Source organism: Taudactylus pleione, unplaced genomic scaffold (assembly GCF_031769625.1).
Source record: "Taudactylus pleione unplaced genomic scaffold, aTauple2 ptg000259l, whole genome shotgun sequence".
Lineage (NCBI taxonomy): Eukaryota > Metazoa > Chordata > Amphibia > Anura > Myobatrachidae > Taudactylus > Taudactylus pleione.
In genome coordinates, this window is record NW_028284661.1 from 362,660 (window position 1) to 375,619 (window position 12,960).

At 44.1% G+C, this 12,960-nt stretch overlaps 1 pseudogene; it reads left to right on the forward strand.

Moving 5' to 3' along the window:
• Positions 1-1,079: 1,079 nt before the first annotated feature.
• Positions 1,080-11,551, forward strand: LOC148514736 (RWD domain-containing protein 1-like; annotated as a pseudogene).
• The last annotated feature ends 1,409 nt before the right edge of the window (positions 11,552-12,960 follow it).

Consider the following 12,960-nt stretch of genomic DNA (forward strand, 5'->3'; position numbering starts at 1 on the left):
TGTGTTCCATATGCTTAGTGTCTGCCTCTCCTCTCTGTGGTTCATACCCTGTGACTGCCTGTCCTGTCTGTGTTCCTAATCCTTAGTGTCTGCCTCTCCTGTCTGTGTTTCATACCCTGTGATTGCCTCTCCTATCTGTGCTCCATATACTTAGTGTCTGCCTCTCCTGTCTGTTTCATACCCTGTGACTGCCTCTCCTATCTGTGCTCCATATACTTAGTGTCTGCCTCTCCTGTCTGTGCTCCATATACTTAATGTCTGCCTCTCCTGTCTGTGTTTCATACCCTGTGACTGCCTGTCCTGTCTGTGTTCCATATCTGGTGTCTGCCTCTCCTGTCTGTGTTCTATATCCTGCATCTGCCTCTCCAGTCTGTGTTCTATATCCTGCATCTGCCTGTCCTGTCTGTGTTCTATATCCTGTGTCTGCCTGTCCTATCTGTATTCCATACCCTGTGTCTGTCTGTCCTGTCTGTGTATCATATCCCTACAGTATGCCTCTCCTGTCTGTGTTCCATATCCTGCGTCTACCTGTCCTGTCTGTGTTATATATCCTGTATCTGCCGGTCCTGTCTGTGTGTTCCATATCCTTAGTGTCTGTCTATTCTATCTGTGTTCCATATCCTTAGTGTCTGCCTCTCCTCTCTGTGGTTCATACCCTGTGACTGCCTGTCCTGTCTGTGTTCCATATCTGGTGTCTGCCTGTCCTGTCTGTGTTCCTAATCCTTAGTGTCTGCCTCTCCTGTCTGTGCTCCATATACTTAGTGTCTGCCTCTCCTGTCTGTTTCATACCCTGTGACTGCCTCTCCTATCTGTGCTCCATATACTTAGTGTCTGCCTCTCCTGTATGTGTTTCATACCCTGTGACTGCCTGTCCTGTCTGTGTTCCATATCTAGTGTCTGCCTGTTCTGTATGTGTTTCATACCCTGTTTCATCTTGTCCTATCTGTGTTCCATATCCTGCATCTGCCTGTCCTGTCTGTGTTCCATACCGTGTCTGTACTAACCACATTCCCCAAGTTCCTAGCTCATGCAATAAAATGTGTTCTGTGGCAAGTTGGCAGTTTTTCAGTGGGCCCAGGATGGGGTGGAACTGGGTTCTGTCTCCTCTAATGGAAGGTGGAACTAGTTCCGCCTCTGCCACATCCCTGCCCAGAAGTCACACAGACAGTGAGCCACCCTGGTGGCAGCTGCCTCCCCGCCTTGGTTTCTGGCTCCATGTTCCTCATCTGCCTCTGCATGTGGCCCACCCCTCTTGTCACTCACTTTGTGGGCCTGCATCCCGGCGGATCCTTTTGCGCCACATGTATGTGACATCATGCTGTCACTACTGCTGTAAAGTGCACTGAGAAGCATTGAAGATGAGCAGGGGCTAAGGCAGGCACGAGGGACATGGAGGTGGGGGGTAAGCTTCTAGTGGGAGAGGAGAAACAGGGGGAAGGAACCGCTGATAGAGGGACATAGGGGGAAGTATAAGCTACTGGTGGGAGAGCAGAGGAGAGTTCCACCACCTCTCCAGGACCACTATAAGCCCTGAGTGGGCTCTTGGTTGAGTTTTGGCGTTTTTAAACTTGATTGGACTCGCTGAAACTTGGGTGATTTTAGGATTCTGAAACACTCAAATTTACCAAGACTCATGTTTGGCTGAGAGTGTGTTTTCCGATGGTGTATGTAATTGAGCTTTCTCACCCACGCTTGCAGATTTCTCACCTGAGTTTGTAGTGTCTGACTGCAGCCAAAGACTCCTGAGCAAGAAGCCTGCACATATCAGTGAGATATGTGAAGGCTGCTTGTGTGTTATACCTGTGCAAAAAAGGGTTCATTTAAAAAAAAAAAATTATGTAGTGTCCCCCACAAAAAGCATAACCAGTAATGGTTCCTAAAAATATGGGGAAAAAAACGAGTAGCGTTCCCCCGTATTGTAGGAACCAGCACTTGGCTGCTAAGCCTGTCCTGGTTTTAAAAATAGGGGGAAAAACTTGCATGGGGGTCCCCCTATTTTTAAAAGCATCACTGGGCTCAAAACCAACCGGCGTGTAATGCTGCAGTCAGGGGACCCTTTCACCGGGTCTTCCTGGCCAAAGCATTATCACCCCAAGCTGGTCAGCCCAATCCAGGGATCTCAGGGGAGATGGGGACCCCCTCAATAAAGGGGTCCCCCCTCTCCCGAGCACCCCAGGCTTAAGCTGAAGCCTGGGGCTCTTCCCCACACCACTAGGCTGTGGGTACGGGGGTAATAGTAATGAAAATAGAGTAAAACTATTGTTTTTTTAGATGTTCTGTCCCCTTGACCAGTAGAAATCCAATGAGTTACCTGTTAAAAAAAAACGTATACTCACCTAAGTCCTTGCGTTGTTCTCCGTAGAATCCATGGCTCTTGGCAACATAACAAACCAAGACCTGGACCAGGACGGACTGTAGCGATGCATGTGTGACCACATGCACCTCTACCCGGCTACTGACTGCACATCCCACGTGGGAACTGTCAGAAGCCAGAGCCGTCAGCCAATCAGCGGCCGCTAGCTGTTATTTTATAGATGTACAAGTAACACTAAAGTTTACTTATGTTGGGTCATATCCAGACCAAGCTCCTCTTTATGAAGTAGTTTCGCAAGAGAACCTTCAAGCTGCTGATGCATCTGGTATACTGACCTTAGTAGAGGAGCAGGTAAGTCCTAGACTTTTATTTAAAGGGCTGCTAAGCCTGTGTACTACTGCTAGAAAGCTTTATTATTATTTATTATTTATTTATTACCAGTTATTTATATAGCGCACACATATTCCGCAGCGCTGCACATAGAATATTCGGCCATTCACATCAGTCCCTGTCCCACTGGAGCTTACACTCTATATTCCCTACCACATGCTCACATACACACACTAGGGGTAATTTTTGTTAGGAGCCAATTAACCTACCAGTATATTTTTGGAATGTGGGAGGAAACCGGAGCACCCAGAGGAAACCCACGCACGCACAGGGAGAATATACAAACTCCACACAGGACCGTAGTGGGTATCGAACCAACGACCTCAGTGCTGTGAGGCAGTAATGCTAACCATTACACCATCTGTGCTGCCCTATCAAACGCTTTTTGATAATGTGAAGAAAGAAAATATGTCCTCCTCTTCAAAGACAGTGTGCAATGTCCTAGACTTTTCTGTAATGTTCTGTGCAGACTGTGTGCTACTGATAGAAAGCCTATTGGGAATATACAAGGTCTTCACCAATTTTATGTTAGATCTAACGGCTCTTGCTCCTGTTCGACACGTCTGCGGATGGAGAAATGTAAAGGGAAAACTAGGAGTACTTTAGTAGCTACAGTATATAATGTTTTGTGTAGTAGCTGTATAGTGCTATCTAGTATTTAGCTTTATATAATAGCCATATACTGTAGTACTATATAAAAGCAGAACATTTGGCAGTTTGGTCTGATGCATAAATGAGAAAAGACCTCTGTACTGATGTCTGAGCAGCAGCTGTTGCTGCTGCTCAGCCTATTCCCTGTTCACCATTACTAAATAATTGCCAGTGTTTACAGACGTGACTGCATTTTTTAATGTTTGGCTGTGTTTAGAATATATGTAGTGCTACAATATTAACGTAATACCCCACTGAGGACCTAGCAAAACAAATAATGCTCTGGATTAAAACCAAATGCTACTTTTGCAGCCTTGCTGGAAATCTTGTCACTGATGTATATAATGGGTCTTAAAGTCTGTCCAGTCTTCTGTAATGGCATGGAAGCAGCTAGATCCCCTTCTGTAGATTGACCCTGACGTCATCAGCCAGTGTCCAGCGTCATTCCAGCGTCAGAGGGGGAGTATAATCATGTGGCGAGCGTAGCGAGCCACTGAGCCCGAAGCGTAGCGAGCTAAGCGTGGCGAGGGGCCAACTTTCTTTTTTTGGTGGACTGTGTGGGCAGGAAACTGCACTTCCGCCCTCAGTGTACATCACTTCCAGGTACAGTATCTTAAGTGAAAATAGTCACTACCGTAATTGCATGGAGTACCCATTTTTCCCTGCTATGTAAAAGTGCCATAAGTACTGTACAAGGCTTGAGCACCATAATAAAATGTGGAGATTCTCTGTAAAAATATAAGGGAATTGTACTAAATGTGTTTTCTACACATGCCTAAGGTAATAACGAGCAGGCCAAGAGGTTATGGTAAATCCAAAATTATCAGCGTGATGGGTTGTTAAATGCTTGATCCAATCTTTTCTAGGCTAAGGAGAACCTAGAAATGGTGATGAGTTTTACTCTAGTGTCTGCAGTCCAAGACAGACTCAGGGGTCTATTTACTAAGGTGTGTTAGGAGATAAAGTGAACAGTGATAAGGTACCAGCCAATCAGCTCCTAACTGCCATGTCACAGGCTGTGTTTGAAAAATGACAGTTAGGAGCTGATTGGCTGGTAACTAATCACCGTTCAGTTTATCTCCTAACACAGCTTAGTAAATAGACCCCTCAATGAAATTGTAGACCAAATAAAATGGAGAATAAAAAGGGGAAAAAGAAAAGAAGGAAAAAGAAGCAGAGGAAGCAGAAAAGGTAAGCGTTTCTCTTGCAAGATGATAATACTGGATTGTGAGAGGCTATAGTAACTATTTCTTCCAGAAGTAGATATGCTTTACAATTTATAATAGTGCTAGTGCTGTAGCTAGTTCCCTATTGCTAACAGGACTGTAAATTCAAATGCGATTATTAGATTATTCAAGATTATATTAAACAATATGTGCACTACGAAGCCGTTCCCTGTATGTACAGCTATAGCCAAAAGTTTTGAGATACAAGTATTGGTTTTCACAAAGTTTGCAGCTTCAGTGTTTTTAGACCTTTTTGTCAGATGTTACTATGGTATACTGAAGTAAAATTACAAGCTTTTTATAAGTGTCAAAGGCTTTTATTGATAATTACATTAAGTTTATGCAAAGAGTCAATATTTGCAGTGTTGACCCTTCTTTTTCAAGACCTCTGCAATTCGCCCTGGCATGCTGTTAATTAACTTCTGGGCCACATAGTGACGGATGGCCGCCCATTCTTGCCTAATCAGTGCTTGGAGTTTGTCAGAATTTGTAGGTTTTTGTTTGTCCACCCACCTTTGAGGATTGACCACAACTTCTCAATGGGATTAAGGTCTGAGAAGTTTCCTGGCCATGGACCAAAAATATCAATGTTTTGTTCCACTTAGTTATCACTTTTGCCTTATGGCAAGGTGCTCCATCATGCTGGAAAAGGCATTGTTTGGCACCAAACTTTTCTTGGATGGTTGGGAGAAGTTGCTCTTGGGGGATGTTTTGGTACCATTCTTTATTCATGGCTGTGTGCTTAGGCAAAATTGTGAGTGAGCCCACTCCCTTGGCTGAGAAGCAACCCCACACATGAATGGTCTCAGGATGCTTTACTGTTTGCATGACACAGGACAGATGGTAGCGCTCACCTTTCCTTATCAGAATAAGTGTTTTTCCAGATGCCCCAAACAATCTGAAAGGGGATTCATCAGAGAAAATAACTTTACCCTAGTCCTCAGCAGTCCAAACCCTGTACCTTTTGCAGAATATCAGTCTGTCCCTGATGTTTTTCCTGGAGAGAAGTGGCTTCTTTGCGGCTCTTCTTGACACCAGGTAATCCTCCAAAAATCTTTACCTCACTGTGTGTGAAGCCTTCTTCACAACTATTGAACCTGTCTCCTTGAAGGTCTTGATGATCCGATAAATGGTTGCTTTAGGTGCAATCTTACTAGCAGCAATATCCTTGCTTCACAGAAACCCTTTTTGTGCAAAGAAATGATGACTGCACATGTTTCCTTGCAGGTAACCATGGTTAACAGAGGAAGAACAATTATTTCAAGCTCCACCCTCCTTTTAAACCTTCCAGTCTGTTATTCTAACTCAATCAGCATGACAGAGTGATCCCCAGCCCTATCCTCATCAACACTCACACCTGTGTTAACGAGAGAATCACTGACATGGTGTCAGCTGGTCATTTTGTGGCAGGGCTGAAATGCAGTGGAAATGTTGTTTTTGGGATTAAGGGGCCCATTTATCATTGAGTATTTGAGGTAAAATCCCCAAATAATAAGTATCAAGGAGGTACCGCAGCTGGTGTCTCCGGTACCTGCTGTAATCCCTCCAGTCCCACTGGCAGCTGCTTCCCCCATAGGTTTCTATGGGGGGTGCGATTCTGCCAAATGTACCAATATTCCTGATATTGGCCACAGCAACTAGCCTCTGTAGCCTTCGGGCACATACCGCATATCAGCCAGTGGAGGGATCTCCCGGAACCCTCCGCCAGCAATGGGCACTGCTCATGTACAGTCTCCGGCCACATTGCAGGGACGGGCTCCTTTCGGAGTCTGTCTCCCTGCATGTGCTGGTTAATAAATCTGGCCATTATGATCGCATTTTCAATGCGATCATGGGCAGTACTGACATGCCCTGATCGCATTGCAAAAGCGATAATTAATAAATGGTCCACTAAGTTCATTGTCATGGCAAAGAGGGACTTTGCAATTAATTGCAATTCATCTGATCACTCTTCATGACATTCTGGAGTATATGCAAATTGCCATCATAAAAACTGAAGCAGCAGACTTTGTGAAAACCAATACTTGTGTCATTCTCAAAACTTTTGGCCATGACTGTACAGTATGCTACTTGTATTCAGCCATGCTGAAGTTACACTCTGCATGGGAATGGGTAAAGCTGGAAGGCCTAAATTATCCAATACTCCCAGTAGTGTGCTATAAGTAGAAAATTGTCTTTTGGTATGCTCTCTAAAAATCCAAATGTATTAATATGACCAGACTGTCCGTATACTGGGTTGCTCCGTGCGTATGTGTTCATTTAAATTAGAGTCAGATCTAACAGAATTGTTTACTGTTTATTAAATGGGTGCGTTTCAACTATTTGTGTATATGATCGGGTCTTGTTATTTGGAGTAACATTGCTGATATTTCTATCTGTAATATGTTTTACTTATTTGTTTTTCCTTGTCCCTCTATGCCAGATCCAACACCAATGGTAGAAACAATACTCTAGTGAATTTACTTTACTCCTCTTTATGGAAGACTTTATTTGTATCTAATAGGCAACAATTGCACATGTCTGTATATACCATGTTCTCATGAATTTACACCCAGTCTGTATACTGTACAATTCATTGGAGCTGTGGGCACATTTGTGCTGAAAGAAGAAGTGATCACGTTGTTGGATATTTCTCAATGTTGCTGTTATGCGTGGTGTCTTTGGCACGCTATGAGTGTAGTAGACCAGAGAAGCCTTATAAATTGTAATAATTTTATAACTGATGTATTTTCTGTATAATAAAGAGTGTAGTGCACAATTCCTACAGATTAGCAGGAATATTTCAGCATCACTAACTGCTAATTCTCTTAGTGTCCTGGAGTCCTCTACTGAGGGGCTGGAAGTTGTGGGAGTCAGGAGAGAGGGGCCTGGATGTTCAGTCTCCTCGTCCACAAGCATCAGATGTTGGCGAGATCTGACCTAGGGTGCAGAGTCTAACCTGCCGGTTGGTGTTCACCAGTGATCCCTCCAAGCGGGATATGGGTCTCAGCTGCACCCGGCAAGCAGGTCGTGGTCCTCAGGTCAGGGATCCGATGCGAGTGGGAATAGGGAAAAACACACCGCTTTGGCCCACTGGAAATATAATCTCTGTACCACTAGTACAGAGAAGCACAATAGAGATGTTCCTGAAGAGGTGCTGTGACAGAGCAGAGAAAGGAAATCCACTGAATAGTACATTCTGCAGCTAACACTGGAGAATGAGGATTTGCTGCTGACTCAAGGAGAAGGAGGAATTGTACACCACTGTGCGTACCGAGTACACAGGCAAAGATATTATGGTGCACTGCTGCACCAAAAAGTGGCACTTGGAGTTGTACACAGACAAAGACAAGGATATGGCACTTGTAAATATTACTCAGGCAAAGGCACTTGAAATAGCACACACAGGCAAGGTGTTCTGTAGAACTGCTGTACAAGGATATGGCTCTTGTAAATAGCAAACAGGAAAAAGGTATTCTATCACACTGCTGCACAAGGATATGGTACTTTGTAAATAATACACAGGCAAACACACTTGAATAAGCACACACAGGCAAGGTGTTCTGTAGCACTGCTGCACAAGGATATGTAAATAGCAAACAGGTAAAGATGTTCTATCACACTGCTGTACAAGAATATGGCACTTTGTAAATATTCACTGGGACTCAGTACATAGGAGATGTACAGAGAATATACTGGAAATACCAATGGGAAGAATCTCTGGAAGATTGCATGTGAAGCCTGGATGAAGCAAACAGCAACCACCTGGAAATAACAAAGTTGATCAGTCAATTTCCTGTTCACCTGGAGTCCTGTTTATACCCCTAGGTAGCTGTCCATTGGAAGAGCAAGTCAGCTGAGAACTGACACAGCTACCACTGGATAAGGATCTATCAGGTGTGACACAGTCGGGATAGGAGTCCCTCTCCTGGGTAGATGGACTCCCTCTTTATACACACAGCAGCCATAGAAACAGGACACAATTCTGGGATTCTCGTGCAAGCCGGTCGGAGCCAGTCTTTATTGTACTGGACACATAAATAAAACAAAACACAAACAGAATCCTAGCCCGTCTGGGCTCTAACTAGACAGCAGGTTCCCTCACTAACAGAAGACTAAATAAGTTCACGTCCACAGTACTTACATGTGGTATCACACAGTGTCTCAGAGCAAACTAGCCTGCGGGCCTGCCCTCCATGGGAGCTATGGGCCCATTTATGCTGAAAGAAGAAGTGATCACGTTGTTGGATGTTTCTCAATGTTCCTGTTATGCGTAGTGTATTTGGCACGTTATGAGTGTAGTAGACCAGAGAAGACCTTACAAGTTGCAATCACTTTATAACTGATGTAACCAGTGTTGGACTGGCCCACAGGGCTACAGGGGAAATCCCCGGTGGGCCCCACTACCTGTGGGCCCACCCCTCTCTTCTAGATGTCAGGTTCCAGAACTCAAATTTTAGATTGACTCTTTATTAGATGGTCAGTTATTTTATGGTAAAAGACCACTAACCATCATGGGGGTTTGGTTCCCTTCTATAAAGACTACATCAAGATTTGCTTAATGGTTAGCCAAGTGTCTGTGGTGGCTAGCCACACCCCCTCTGGTGGATGACCACTCCCCTTAAGCATGGGCCCTTACCACTGCATTCACCCAGTGCGCCCTTCATGCCCCAGTCCGACACTGGATGTAACTGTTTTCTGTACAAGAAATAGTTTAATGCACAATTCCTACAGATTAGCAGGAATATTTCAGCATCACTAACTGCTAATTCTCTTAGGTTGTGTTCCATGGAACTCCTGTGTCCATAGAAAGCTTTCTGAATTGGAAAGCTAAATTTGAAGCAGATTTAGCATAAATTAGAAGGAAAAAACAGAAAGAAGAGGAGCAAGGGAAAAGTAAATTACCTGGTAAGTCTCTCATAGCTTGCATGTTATTCATTCCACTATAGCATGGTCCCACTTGTTCTTCAGTTCTGAGCTAGAGTATTCAAGATGTTCTGTTCATTCAGTTTTGATGATCAACTTGGCATGCAGCTATCTCACGGCTTTCAATAGTTCATTTTGTAGGCAGCAGTGTATTGTGTAAGTTCTGCAACCATGTAGCCTTTACTAAATTGTCCAATAGATGACATTGTATGCGCCTTTACTACACATACTCATGTGTTCATATTCCTTCCATGTTTCTGTTAAAAAAATGCAACGGGTGTTAAGTAGCTAAAATATTCTTACATTTTTTTTAATATATTTTTTTCATTGCATCCCCTAATCCTCCCCACCCCACCCCGCACCCTAACCCTCCCCATTAGTGACTACCCCTAAACCTCCCCCCTTGGTGCCTAAACCTAACCATCCCCCTTAGTGCCTTACCATAACCCCCCATTCCAGTGTTGCCTAACCTTAAGCCCCACAGTGGTATCTAACCCTAACCTTTCCACCCAAAGCCTAACCCCCCATCATGCCTAATGCTCACCCCCCTCGCCCTACGGCTAACAGCTAAGGGTGCTCCGCTTACCTTCAATCAGGATGCCATCTGTCGGGATTCCGGTGTCGGTGTGTAGGCTGGCTTCGGGATTTAGCCGCCTATGTTTAGTCCCGGGTCGGGATTCCAACGCCGGAATTTCAACAGACGGTAACCTGGCTGTCGCTGTTTTGACTACATCCCCTTTTATTGTACCTTCACTATAAAACAACTAACACCATGTACAGCGGTTTTATTTAAAACATTCTTCCTAAACTCCATACTATGATAACAATTAATGCTAGGACGTACTTTATGCTACAGTTATTACCCTGTATGTATTTCCTTTGGTATGTAAAGTCAGGGCCGTCTCTTCCATTGGGCTTGTTGGGCAGTTCCCCAAGGGCCCGAAGCTTCAAGGGGCTCACCAACCACCGCGGCCAGTTGGTACATTTTTGTTATTTTTAAAAGCACTCTCAACCCCCAGGGGTGACGAGCGACCACCAATACCCCCACTCCCACCTGCCCACGGTTGACAAGTACTCACCTCAGTCACACCGTATCACTACATCCGCCAGTCATACAGAGTCTCTCTGAGTGTGAGAGACGACTGCTGACTGGCTGAAGCGCGAGCCACAGCTCCAATCAGGCAAGGGAGTTTGGGCATTGTCTGCCTTGAGAGCTGCTGCTGGCTCCTTCTATGTGTGCCGCTCAGCCGCTGCCGCTGCTTGCTGTGTAGCCTGGTGTCCCAGACTGGAGGATCCGTCGTCCCGGTCTGAGCCTCCTCAGGACTCAAGAGACTCCTCTTCCAGCCACTGCCTCTGTCCAGGTGCTTCCCGACCCGGCCACAGGTGCCCGCACCACAAAAGTAAGGGCTGAGCTCAGATGCACCGCATAAATCAAATAAGTGCGCAAACCTATAATTATAACATGACAAAATCTCACTATGACGGGGCTTATTGCTGCAATAATTCCATATCATACTATGATATGATATAATACCATATCATAGTATGATATTGTATTATTATTAATAATAATACTATATCATACTATTATATGGTATAATACCATATCATAGTATGATATGGTATTATTGCAGCAATAAGCTCCATCATCATAGTTAGATTTTGTCATGTTATAATTATAGGATTGCGCAGTTATTTGATATTATTTTTTTGACCATTTACATTTTTTCCCATGAATGGGTGGGTAGGGGCCCCAGTGCATTGCTTTGCCCTGGGCCCACACTGCTGTCAAGACAGCTCTGTGTAAAGTCATGGATTTTGTATAAAAATACTACCATTCATTTTTGCTGGCTTTTTATTTAACATATGTTAATTTATTTTTCTTTTTTTTATAGGCGATGTCTTTACAAGATTTAATAGATCTTTAATAAATATTTGTATTTGTTTATCCAGAGATCATAACTTGGATACGTCTGACATCAAGTTCCTGGAAGAAGGTTTGTTATGTCACTTTCTTTGTAGTGAGCAGGTTATAAGAAAGCTGACATGTTCTTCCATAGCATAAATATATGCAAGCTATTATCCTGTCCGCTTTATTTGTACCATAATATTTAGATATAGCACCGTAGAACATAAATGTCATATTTAGAAAAAGTATTTTTGCAAAATGGACTGGTTACAATTAGGGGTGTACACCGGCCACTTTTCGTGTTTTGTGTTTTGGTTTTGGATCTGGATCTTTCTTCGTGTTTTGGATCTGGATTGGTTTTGGAAAAAACCACCCTTCCGTGTTTTGGGTTCTGGGTTTTGTGTTTTGGATCTGTATTTTTTTTAAAAAAAGCATAAAAACAGCTAAAATCACAGAATTTGTGTGTTTTTCTGCCTCTATGCTATTATTAACCTCAATAGCCTTAATTTCCACTCATTTCCAGTCTATTCTGAACACCACACACCTCACAATAGTGTTTTTATATCCAAAAGGTTGCACCAAGGTAGTAGGATGACTATGCTAAGAGATACGAGTGGGCGGCACAAACACGTGGTCCATCTAGGAGTGACACTGCAGTGGCAGACAGGATGGCAGTTTGAAAAACTAGGCCCCAAACAGTACATAATTCAAAGAAAAAAAAGAGGTGCAAGATGGAATTGTCCTTGGGCCCTCTCACCCACCCTTATGTTGTATAACCAGGACATGCACACTTTAACAAACCAAACATTTCAGCGCCAGGGTCTGCCGCACGACTGTGGCTGAAATAATTGGTTCGTTTGGGCCCCCACAAAACAAGCTGGCAATTAATCTGTCCCTGCACAAACTGGCTCTATGGAGGCAATGTGTCGTCCTCATCCACCGATTCCTCACCCTCTTCAGTGTTGTGTACATCCTCACAGAGTATTAATTCGTCCCCGCTGGAATCCACAACCACAGGTCCCTCTGTACGTTCTGGAGGCTGGTCTCCCAGGAAGAGTTGATAATTCATTTTATGAACATCATCTTCTCCACATTTTGTGGAAGCAACCTCCTATGCCTTTCGCTGACAAGGTTCCCGGCTGCACTAAACACTCTTTCGGAGTACACACTGGAGGGGGGGCAACTCAGGTAAAATAGAGCCAGTTTGTACAGGGACCTCCAAATTGCTTCTTTTTCCTGCCAGTACAGGTACGGCATGTCTGTCATGCCTACTTGGATGCTGTCACCGATGTAATCCTTTAACAGACAGACGCATGCTTGTCGCTGCTGCTTTAAGGATGCAGGTGCGGCTACAGCCCACACATTTCACAAAGACAGAAAAAAAAGAAGAATTTTTTTATTGTTTGTGGAGCGCACTTTGAGGGTTACACCACCCTTTAACAGACAGACGCACGCTCGTCGCTGCTGCTTTGAGGATGCAGGTGGAATCTAGACGGGATTTGGAACCGGGGATACACTACCTCCATCAATTGTCTAAATCCCACTGCACTAATGGCGGATACCAG